This window comes from Phocoena phocoena, chromosome X (genome assembly GCF_963924675.1).
Source record: "Phocoena phocoena chromosome X, mPhoPho1.1, whole genome shotgun sequence".
NCBI classification, from domain to species: domain Eukaryota; kingdom Metazoa; phylum Chordata; class Mammalia; order Artiodactyla; family Phocoenidae; genus Phocoena; species Phocoena phocoena.
In genome coordinates this window covers 38,271,266-38,284,334 of record NC_089240.1, presented here as the reverse complement: position 1 = coordinate 38,284,334, position 13,069 = coordinate 38,271,266, and positions in this window count along the sequence as shown.

Below are 13,069 nucleotides of genomic sequence, written 5' to 3'. Positions count from 1 at the left end.
CCTAGGTTCTTCATGACCATTTTTTTTTCTTAGGTTCCATATATATGTGTTAGCACACAGTATTTGTTTTTCTCTTTCTGACTTACTCCACTCTGTGACAGACTCTAGGTCCATCCACTTCCCTACAAATAACTCAATTTCATTTCTTTTTATGGCTGAGTAATATTCCATTGTATGTATGTGCCACATCTTCTTTATCCATTCATCTGTTGATGGACACTTAGGTTGCTTCCATGTCCTGGCTATTGTAAATAGAGCTACAATGAACACTGTGGTACATGACTCTTTTTGAATTATGGTTTTCTCAGGGTATATGCCCAGTAGTGGGGTTGCTGGGTCGTATGGTAGTTCGATTTTTAGTTTTTTAAGGAACTTCCATACTGTTGTCCATAGTGGCTGTATCCATTTACATTCCCACTAACAGTGCAGTAGGGTTTCCTTTTCTCCATACCCTCTCCAGCATTTATTGTTTGTAGATTTTTTGATGATGGCCATTCTTACTGGTGTGAGGCGATACCTCATTGTTTTGATTTGCATTTCTTTAATGATTAGTGATGTTGAGCATTCCTTCATGTGTTTGTTGGCAATCTGTATATCTTCTTCAGAGAAATGTCTATTTAGGTCTTCTGCCCATTTTTGGATTGGGTTGTTTGTTTTTTTGATATTGAGCTGCATGAGCTGCTTGTAAATTTTGGAGATTAATCCTTTGTCAGTTGCTTCATTTGCAAATATTTTCTCCCATTCTGAGGGTTGTCTTTTCGTCTTGTTTATGGTTTCCTTTGCTGTGCAAAAGCTTTGAAGTTTCATTAGGTCCCATTTGTTTTTTTTTCTTTTTATTTCCATTTCTCTAGGAGGTGGGTCAAAAAGGATCTTGCTGTAATTTATGTCATAGAGTGTTCTGCCTGTGTTTCCTCTAAGAGTTTGGTAGTGTCTGGGCTTACATTTAGGTCTTTAATCCATTTTGAGTTTATTTTTGTGTATGGTGTTAGGGAGTGTCCTAATTTCATTCTTTGACATGTAGCTGTCCAGTTTTCCCAGCACCACTTATTGAAGAGGCTGTCTTTTCTCCATTGTATATTCTTGCCTCCTTTATCAACAATAAGGTGACCGTATGTGTGTGGGTTTATCTCTGGGCTTTCTATCCTGTTCCATTGATCTATATTTCTGTTTTTGTGCCAGTACCATACTGTGTTGATTACTGTAGCTTTGTAGCGTAGTATAGTCTGAAGTCCAGGAGCCTGATTCCTCCAGCTCTGTTTTTTTTCCTTAAGATTGCTTTGGCTATTTGCCTCAGCAATTTAAACAGCCAAATAATTACTAACCAGAATGGCCAACTCAGCAGAAAGGATGACAACTCTGGGCTCTGAATATCAGGATTTAAAATCATGCCAGGCCTTGTCAGTCCTATGTTCCCCGATACAGTTGGGGAAAAAAATTACTGAGGGACAAGAGAAATAATAAACTAAGGAAGATAAATGCAAAAACGTGTGTGTGCATGAGTGTGTGTGTGTGTGTGTGTGTGTGTGTGTATCTCTGTGTATAAAATGATAGCATTATCCTAATCATGGATGAAGTGTTTAGTGTTCAGAAGACTGGTTTGTGCATGGGTGACTCAACATGGAGGAAGAGAGTGAACAAGAGAACATGACAAGGACAGACCAGCCAGGCTGTGCCGAAGCAAAGACCCTAAATCTACTGGTAATGGAGCCAGCCACTGAATGAATTTCATACTTCCCCTGTTACCCTTGAAAGGGTTTAGACTTGGGGAGATTTGGGCTTGTACCATAGCTCCTTCATTTACCAGCCGAGTGCCAGCCAGTTTCTTAACCTCCCTAGTTATACTGCCTTGCAGGGTTGCGAGGAGTAAATGAGAGAATGTATTAAAGACACCCAGCTTAATTCTTAGTACATAGTAGCCATTTAATAAATGGGGTGTATATTATAGTAATTGTTATGAGAACACTATTTTAGTGGACTCACACATGGGTTCCATCTTGGGATTTTGTGTGTGCAATCTTCATCCCTGAAGTGCCTAAAAAATCTAGACATACAGCAGTCACTGGGCATGGACCACAAGGACCAATTAGAGGGAAAACTTGTATATATAAGAGATGATTAAATATATGCATTTATATATATATATACTTATAACATATACATGTACTTATATTTTTGACTTTTAAAAATCCTTCCTTTAAATCTCTGTTCCTCTTTGTCTTGTTCTTTTTTCAAGGTTGCAGTATCTTTGCAGCTCTTTGATTATTCAGGGAGATGAAAGTTTAGACAAAGTACCTGCTGCCTCTGATCGCTTTTTTTCTGCTTATCTGGTGATCCTTGGTTGTTTGTTTACATTTACAAAGAGGGACACTAGAAAGGTGCTTTAGCACGAGTGGGATTTGTTAACTGTGAATGTCACTCCAGGGTTATCTGGCTGGGCCATTTCTTTGGGGAAAGTTTGATTAGGTTTTCCTCTTGTGTTGGTCGGATTCTTTAGTGAAGGCTTTTCTAGTAGCTTTCCTTGAGGGTAAAGGCATGGTGACCAGTGTTCTGAGAGTAGGAGTAGGTAGGGAAGAAGACTGGACAGAGCTCACCAGAGAATAAATCTCCAATAATGTTCTGTGGTGAGTGGAAGAAATTTTAAGGACTGAAGGACTGGACCTGGGGACCTAATTGCTGCCTAAATAGATTTAAAACTCATCTTCCTTATTTTGGATCTTTCCTTTCCCCACTTCCAGAGGTACATGATGCTGACATTGGGGATTTTGTTGTGTAAATTGATGTACTTTGTGTTGTTTCCTCATTGCTTGGCTTAAGATTCAGTGTTCTTGGGTCTCCTAAAATTCCTTCCCCTTGTTTGCCCGTCAGCTTTCCAGTTTCCAAAATTTTGTTACTGTTGTGTCCTCTCCTGTCCACCCAATCCTTGTGTGGTTTTGTGCCTTTAAAAATATATTTGAGATGAGTTTGTCTAATCTACTATCTTTACCTATACATATGTACTTTTATTATGATCCTGATTAAATGTATTTAGTGTAGAAGTTTTATTTTTTGACCTTTACTTACACAAAGCAAAGCAAAGTTCCAAAAGGCGAAGACAGAGGAGGAATAACTAGGTAAAAAAGGAAATGAAATGAATTTTGTGTCTTGGGCTGTGTACTTGAAGCTGGCCTTCAGTCCTGCCATGTCCATAGTCCAATGTGTGGTAGAACATTTATGAGTGTTCCCTCTTGCAAGACCCCCATGTGCTAGTTTAATGGAATATGAAACTGTGTTTCCCCTCAAGAATGTGTCATACAGAACAGTTAAGTCCATGCCCCAGAACTGCTTCTTCAATTCTGCTACCTCTAATAGTGTTAAATAGATAAAATGACCAGAAAGAAAAAGGCACTGATATGTGTGTATATATACATATACATATACACTTTTGGGGGATCCTGGTATAGGCTGTGCTCTAAATTCTCATCCTGCTTACTGACATGAACTTCAGTGGTCATAAATAAGGCAAGCTCACACTCACTGGTGATGAACTTGGCTATTATGCAAGCTGATTTTTTAGGCCCATGTGTTCCGGTTTCCCCAGAAGGCTCAGAAAATACAGACTGCAGTCCCTTCCAAAACCTGTGATCCAGACACTTGCTGTTTGGGATGTGCTGCACTTGTTTACCCTTCCCACAGTCCATTGAAAACTCAGAGGGAGGTAGGACAAAAAAACCTCTTTTGATCTATTCCTGCATTGCTGCCATATCTTTCCATTGACACTGCCAGCTTGTCATATATCTTCCTGTTTCTTTACTTACATCCAGGAAAGAAAAGATGAAAAATATTGCAGATGTTTCTGAAGCACTGAACTTCTAGAGCTTGTTTACCAATTATCTTAGTGTCTGATCCAGTAAACTCCACCACATAATTCCTGAATCAAAGAGGCTGTCATTTAACTCCTCTGGGCCTCAGTTTCTCTATCTATGATGTAAAAAGGAGATGAGAATCTCTAACCTCTTCCAGACTTTGTTGTCTTCTTCTATATCCGGAATGTGCCTGGGGATATCCATATTCATATGGATTCCATTTTGGGAACTCAGTGGAGAAGCAAGATGTCAGAGAAGTCCTCTGATTAGATTTTACCAATAGGGAGGAGGGAGAATCCATGAATTAAGCAGAGAGAGAGTTTGTTCTTTCTTCCTCCTGAGGACATTGGCTACTGCCTTTGGGAAAATAATTTTAGTTATTTTCAGTCAAAATGAGGATGATCAGTCCTGTGACCAGACACATGGATTATTCTGAGAGTTATGGCAGGGCACAGGTGATAGGAAGAGAGAGAGCTAGAGCAGGGAGCTGCTTTGGTTGACTGAATGTCCAGGGGAAGTAAGAGAATTAAGGTTAGGATGGGCAGGCCTTGCTCTGCTAGGAATGGACATATGGATCAGGAGTAAAGCTGAAGGAGACTTTATCCCCTCTCCCTGGAGGAACCTTTAGAAAGGTTGAGGGGAAGCAGAGGCTTTGACACCAGAACACAGCCTGGTGGGAGTTCCTAGTCTGGGAGTAAGGCAGACCAGAAGTGAAACTGGAGAGGGATGTAGAAGTAAGAGGTGAAGGTCAGGAAGCCATGCTTCCAATTCTGGTTCTAGAACTAACTAGCTGGGTGATTTGACCAGATGAAGCCTTCAGATTTCTCATCTGTAAGATTAGCAAGTTGGATTACTACTCTCTAATACCAGGTAGTTTTAACATTTTTTATAATTTTATGAAATGGAAAAGGAAAGGCTTACATTAGTGAAAAGGTAATTATTATTTTTGATAATAGAAATGCCAGTTACTACTGTTAATTGGTTGCTATATGCTAGGCATTGTGCTCAGCATTTTACAAACATTACAACTTGTAAATGAGGTAGTTCTTAATCTGTAAAAAGAAGCACAGATAGTTAAATATTTTAATAAGATTACATATCTAATGAGAGGCAAAGCCACGATTTGAGCTCAATTTAATAACCAGTCGACTTAGAATCATAGAATTAGAGATTACCTTAGGTTTAAACAGATGGTATTCAAGCCAATAATCCCTTTTAACACTTGAGGAAACAAGGTTAGAATTCTTGTCCCAGTACTCATTACAGGTATGAACGTGAAGATGTCATTCCCCTTCCCCAGCTTTCTGGGTCTCTAAATCTAAGTGCAGCTTTTTCCCAGTGCCCTAGGTTGCCTTGCTCAAGAAAAATGGGCTCAAGCTGGTCTGTAGCTGTGTCTTTCAAGAAATAACTGCTTAGAGTACAGGGGAAGTAACCTGAGCCCTTGGAGAAAGGCAGCCTTTCAGACATACTGGGCTCAGCATGTCTGAAAGGTCCTTTGCTGTGTGTGTGACTTTCACACCTGATTGGGTGTGCCTTTTTTTTTTAAAACAAAACATGGTTTTCCAGAACTTTATAGTCTGGGCCTAACTCCATTCAAATTAGAATATGTAGCACCCATTTGTAGTGAGCAAAATTTGCTAGGTTATATCTGAGAACAGAACCTGCCTTGCCTTGTCAAAGCTTACACAAAGTGTCAGCGTTGCCAGGGGCCAACATTATGCCCTGCTTATATTTTTCCAATGTGCAAGTTCCCTGTCCCCAGAGAGCACTTACTGAAGGAGTCAAAGCTCGCGGGTTTGTTATGTTATTTAATCTTTGCCCTGGACCATTTCTGGAGTGAGTAGCAAAGTAATGAGACAAAAACAGTTACATGGGAAGTAAAGAGGGGAAAAGAAATATAGTAAAGTTATAAGAGCTTTCTTTTCACCTTGGATTATATCTCAACAAGTGCCCTCTTTTCAAACTGCCTTATCCTACCCATTTTTATTTTAAAATAGAATGTTAAGTGACTTTTTAATATTTGATATAAAATAAATCAAAATACCATATACAGAATTGTATATTATGGCTGCCATCATGCAACAATGAACTTTCATAATGAAAAATAACATTTGAAAATAAAAATAGTTGTGAATTATGGGTGCTTGTATCTGCTCTCAATATGCTTATTAATTGTTGTACGGCCTTTTAATTAAACAAGTACAGAGCTTTTAAATGGGTCCTCCAATAGGAAAATGGGCAAAGGTATGAGTAAGCAATTCACAAAAGAAGCAAAAAAACCCCACCAATAAACATGTCAGAATTGTACAATTTTATTTATGCTAAAATGTGCACTTTTGATGCATAATTTCATATGTCAACTCAGCTGGCCACCGAGTGCCCAAACATTTGGCCAAACATTATTCTGGGTATGTCTGCTACGGTGTTTCTAGATGAGATTAAAATTTGAATCTGTAGACTGAGTAGTGCAGATTGCCCTCTTTAATGTGGGTCGGCCTCTTCTAAACAGTCAAAGACCAGAATAGAACAAAAAGGCTGTGTAACAGGGAACTCCTCCTGCCTGACTGCTTGAGCTGGGATGTCAGTTTTTCTTGCCTTTGGACTTGAACTGAAACATTGGCTCTTCCTGGTTCTCTAGCCTGCTGGCTTTCAGGTTGGAATTTACACCACTGGCTTTCCTGGTTCTCAGGCTTTTGGACTCAGAATGGAACTACACCTTTGGCTTTCCTGGGTCTCCAGCTTGCTGACTGCAGACCTTAGGACTTCTCAATCTCCATAATCATGTGAGCCAATTCCTTGTAATAAATTCCTCTTGTCTTGTCTCTGGAGAACCCTGACTCATATAACATTTTAGCAATAATAAAATATTATTTTATGCCAATTGTACGTTTGTTAGGGCTGCCATAATGAAGTACTACAAACTGAATGGCTTAAACAGCAGAAATTTATTGTCTCACATTTCTGGAGGCTAGATGTCCACCATCAAGGTGTCAGCAAGGTAGGTCCCTTCTGAGTGCTATGGGAAATAATCTATTCCATACCTCTGTCCTAGCTTCTGATGGTTTGCTGGCAATCTTTGGCATTTCCTGGCTTGTAGAAGCATCACCTCCATCTTGTCTCTGCATTTATCTTCACATGGTGTTTTACTATGTGTATTTGTGTCCAAATTCCTCCTATCTCTAAGGACACCAGTCATATTGGATTAGGGGTCCACCCTACTCCAGGATGACTTCATCTTAGCTAATTATATCGTCAATGACCCTATTTCCAAATAAAGTTACATTCTAAACTACTGGGGGTTAAGATTTCAACATATGGATTTTAAGGTGACACAATTTGACCTATAACATTCCACCCTCTGGCCTTCACAAATTCATGTCATATTCATCCCATCCCAACATCCCCCAAAGTCTTAACCCATTCCAATATCAACTGTAAGTACAAAATCGCATCTACAGTAGCATTTAAATTGGTATGGATGAGGTATGATTCATCCTGGGACCAAATTCCTCTCCATCTGTGAACCTGTGAAACAGACAGACATAGGATACTCATTCCCATTCTGAAAGGGAGAAATTGGGAGGAAAAAGGTATTACAGGTCCCAAGCAAGTCTGAAACCTAGAAGGGTAAATTTTATTAGATTTTAAGACTTGAGAATAATCCTCTTCGGCTGATGCTCTGTTCTTCAGACACTGGGCAACACTCCTGCCCTCTTGGCCTGAGAGGTGGCCCTGCCCCCTGGACCTGTGCCCTCTGGGTTGGTGATATCAGTGGCAGCCCCATCAGCCTCTGCATACATGCCTCTGCCCTCAAAGTCATTCTTCCTCCATTTAATTCACATATTGAAGTCCTAACTCCCAATACTTCAGAATTTAACGTTATTTGGAAATAGGGTCATTGCAGATATACGATGAGGTCATGCTGGAGTAGGGTGGACCCCTAATCATATGTGACTGGTATCCTTATAAAAAGGGGAAATTTGGACATAGACACATAGTTGGAGAATGCCCTGTGAAGATGATTGCAGGTTGGGAATGATGCTTCTACAAGCCAAGGAATGCCAAAGATTGCCAGTAAACCATGAGATGATAAGGGAGAGGCATGGAAAGAATTATTCCTCACAGCACTCAGAAAGAGCCAACCCTGCTGACACCTTGATCTCAGATATCTAGCTCCAGAACTGTGAGACAATAAATTTCTGTTGTTTAAGCCACTCAGTTTGTGATAATTTGTTATGGTAGTTCTAGAAAACTAATAATACCTATCAATTTGGAAAAAGTTAAAAAGATGGGTAAGGTTCAGTGTTAGTACAGTTGTGGAGAAATGGAGAAAGTATGAATAGGCACCTCTTTGGAAGTATTTTGGGAATAAACAGCAACATAAATTTCACGTATCCATTGATGCAACAGAATATGTGCTCAAGTACTTAAGAATTTGTTTGACAGGATGATAGTTACAGAGCTACTGATAAGTACAAAAATTTCAAACAATCAAAATTTGTATCAATAAAGGAATTATTTAAAATTTAATGTAGATTAATGTTATGGAATTAATGCATCTGGTTAAAAGACTGAGATAGGTCTAAGTGAATTGGTAGGAAGGTTGTCCTTGATATGTTGGTTAGTGAAAAAAGCAATTTGCAAAAGAGCATAAACTAATGATCTCATCATTGTAAAAATCAAAAAAGCTTTTTTGAGAGGTGATTGACATACAATTGAACATATTTAAGGTTTGCAAATTGATAAATTTTGACATATGCATACACTCATAAAATCATCACCACAACGAAGATAAAAAACATATCATCACCCCCAAAACTGTCCTCATGCCACCTTGTAACCTCTTTCTCCTGCTCTTTCCCAATCCACCAGTGATTTATTTCTGTCACTATAGATTAGTTAAAACTTTCTAGGAATTTAAATAAATACAATCATACAGTATGTACTCTCTTTTGTCTGGCTTTTCTCACTTGACATCATGATTTTGAGATTTCAACCATTTTGTGTGTTTCAAAAGTTGGTTCCTTTCTATTATGTACTAGATAGTATTCCATTGTATGCATATATCACAGTTTGTTAATTCGTTCATCTTTTGACGGGCATTTGGGTTGTTTCATTTTTGTCTATTACAAATACGGCTGCTATGAACGTAGTATACAAGATTTTGTGAGTTCCTGTTTTCATTTCTCTTGGGTAAATACCTAGGAGTGGGATATCTCAGTCATACTTTAGGTATATGTTTAATTTTTTAAGAAACTGTCAAATGTTTTCCAAAGGAGATGTACCATTTTACATTCCCATTAAGAGTTGGAGAGTTTCACTTGCTCCAGTCCTTGCTGATACTTAGTACTATCAGTATTTCTAATTTTAGCCATTCTGATAGATGTATAATATATCTGATTGTGGCTTTAATTTGAATTTCTCTAATGACTGATGACATTGAAAATCTCTTTGTGTGCTTATTTGCCATACATATTTGTTCTTTAGTGAAGTGTCTATTCAAATTTCCCATTTTTTTTTTTTTGGCTGAACCGTGAAGCTTGTGGAATCTTAGTGACCAGGGATTGAACCCAGGCCCTCGGCAGTAAGAGCGAGGAGTCCTAACCACTGGACCGCTAGGGAATTCCCATCCCCCAATTTTTAATTGGCTTATTTCCTTATTATTGTGACTTGAGAGTTCTTTATATATTCTGAGCACAAGTCTTTTATCAAATATGCAACTGGCGAATATTTACTTCTAATCTGTGGCTTGCCTTTTCACTCTTTAAATAGTGTCTTTTGAGGACAAGTTCTTAATTTGTGAATCTTTGTCTATCCAGTTTTTCTTTTATAAATTGTGCTTTGGTGTCATACTTAAGAAATCTTTGCCCAACCCAAGTCACAAAGATTTTCTCCTATATTTTCTTCTAGAAGTTTTATAGTTTTGGTTTTTGTACATTTAGGTCTATGTCACATTATGATTCAGTTATTATAATGGTACAAGTTATGAATGGTAGGCAGAATACTAAGTTGACTCCCAAGAGCTCTGGTGTACACACCTTTTCATAGTTATTCTAACGTTAATCTGGGTGTTACTGTGATGAGATTTTCCAGATGCAATTAATATCCCAAGTCATTTGAATTTAAGATAGAGAGACCATCCTGGGTGGGCCTGACCTAATAGAGAGAGGCCTTAAAAAGGCCTGGGCTTTTCCTGAAGTAAAAGATTGAAAGAATAAGAGAAGTTGAACATAAGAGAGCTTATCCATTGCTAGCTTTGAAGATGGAAGAGGCCATATGTCAAAGAGAGAGCTGATACCTTCTAGTTGCTGAAAGTGCCTCCTGGCTGATAGTCAGCGAGGAAACAGGGACCTCAGTCCTACAACCTCAAGGAATTGAATTCTGCCACAACCACATGAGCTTAGATGATGAGTCTGGGCTCCAGATGATAACACAGCTTGGCTGACACATTGATATTAGCCTTCTAAGACATGGGGCAGAGAATCCAGTCATAATGTACCCAGACTAAGAAGTAGGTAAGAACCTAAAGAACTGTGAGTTAATAAATGGGTGTTATTTTAAGCCACTAAGTTTGAGGTAATTTTTTTAATGCAGCAATAGAAAACTAATACATTTTGGGTCAAGGTTAATTTGTTTCCTATATGGATATCTAATTATTTCAGCATCATTTGATAAAAAGGCCATCCTTTTTCCATTGATTTGACTTTGTACCTTTGACAAAAATCACTGCACCATATTTGTGTGGGTCTACTTTTGTTCTGTTTCACTTACCTATTTGTCTATATTTATGTCAATACCACACTCTCTTAACTGTAGTTTTAGACTAAATCTTAAATTCAGATAGTGTATACCCTGTCCAATTTATTTTCATTTTCCAACGTTGTTATGGCTATTCTAGATCCTTTGCTTTTCCATGTACATTTCAAAATCAGCTTGTTATTTTTCAAACACACACACACAGGCACACACACACACACACACCTCCAATTGAGTGAATTGAGATTATGTTAACCTTGTAGGTCAGTTTGTGAAGAATTGATATCATAAGAGTATTGATTCTTCCAATCAATGAATATATCTCTCCATTTATTTAGGTTTTTTCAATTTCCCTCAGCAATATTTTATAGTTTTCAGTTTACAGGTCCTGCACACATTTTATCAAATTTATCCCCAAGTATTTCATATATTGATGCTATTGTAAATAGTATTATTTATTTAATTTCAATTTCCAATTGTATATTTGTATGTATTACACGCACATACATACAGAACTGATTTTTGTATATTGACCTTATCTCTCCAAATTCTTATGTTTAACCCCTGACCCCCAATGTGATGGTATTTGGAGACGGGGCTTTGGAGAGGTATTTAGGGTTAGATTAGATTATGAAGGTGGCACCATCATGATGGGATTAGTGGCCTTATAAGAAGTGGAAGAGAGAGAGATTGCTCTCTCTCCTCCATGTGAGGACACAGCAAGAAGGCAGCCATCTGCAAGTCAGGAAAACTCTCACCAGAACCCGACGCTGCTGGCACCCTGATCTTGAACATCCAGACTCCAGAACTGTGAGAAAATAAATGTTTGTTTTTTTAAGCACCCCCCCACCCCCACACACATACCAGTCTATGGTATTTTGTTATGACAGCTCAAGCTGACTAATACAACCTTGTATCCTGCCACTTTGCTAATCTCACTTATACTAGTACCTGTTTTTAAAAGATAATATAGGATTTTCTACATAGACAGTTATATCATCTGCTAATAAAGGTGGTTTTAATTGTTCTTTTCCAGTCTTCCTGATTTTTCTTTTTTCTTGCCTTGTTGTATTGGCTAGAACTTCCGGTCTAATGTGGAATAGAAGTGGTGAGAGTAGATATCCTTGCCTTTTTTAAGACCTTAGGGGAAAAATTCCGTTTTCAGTTTTTTTTTTTTACCATAAGTATGATATTATTTAGATTTTTTTCAAAGCTGTCCTTTATAAGTTTGAGACAGTTTTCTTCTATTCTTAGTTTACTGAGAGTTTTTACTGAGAATAGATGTTGGAATTGTCTTTTGTGTGTTTTTTGCAGTTATTGAGATTATCATTTTGTTTTTCTTTTTTAATTTGTTAAACCAGGAATGTTAAACAAGTTTGCACTCTGAGAATAATACCTACTTGATCATTTGCATATTAACTTTTTTATCTACTGTTGAATTAAATTTGTAAAATTTTAAGAAGTTTTACATCTATGTTCATGAGGAATATTGTTCTGTAATTTTTTTTAAAACAGTCTTTGTCTGGTTTTGGTATCAGGCTATTTCTTATTTCATTGAAAGAATCAGGAAGTATTTCCTGCTTTTTAATTTTCTGGAAGAGTCTTGTAGAATTAGTATTATTTTGTTTTTAAATGTTTGGTAGAATTCACCAGTGGAGTCATCTGAGCCTAGAGTTTTGTTTATAAAGTTATTCAGAATATTTCCTTACATGGTGGTTTTAAATTGTATTCTGATTAGTCTGGCTAGAGGTTTATCACCTTCATTTTTTCTTTATCTCAAAGAGCCAGTTGTTGGTTTCATTAATTTCCTCCATTAACTTGGTTTTGTATTCTTATTTCCAGGTTTAATTTCTCTTATAGTTTCTAGTTCCTTAAGATAGAAGTCGAGGTCATTGACTTGAGACCTTTCTTCTTTCCTGATATAAGCATTTAGTGCAACTCACAAATTTTGACATGCTGTGTTTTCATTTTCATTCAATTGAAAATACTTTCAAATTTCCTTTATTATTTCTTCTTGGACCCATGGGTTAATAAGAACTATGTTATTTAGTTTCTAAATATACAGTGACTTTCTGGATATCTTTCTGTTACTGATTTCTATTTCATTGTGGTCAGAGAAGATACTTTGTATGATTTAAATTTTTAAAAATTTATTGAAACTTGTTTTATGGTTGGAAATATGGTCTATCTTGGTAAATAAAAATTTGGTGAAATTGGTTGTGTTATTTATTCAAGTCTTTTATGTCCTTACTGATTTTTTGGGTCTATTTTTTATATCAGTTATTGAGATAGGAGTGTTGAAAGTTCCCCTCATTATTGTAGATTTGTCTATTTATCACTTTAGTTCTATCAGGTTTTGCTTAATGTATTTTGAAACTCCATTATTAGATAAATAAATGCTTAGAATGGTTATGTCCTCTTGATAAATTGACAGCATTATCCTTGTGAAATGCCCCTCTTCATCCCAGGTA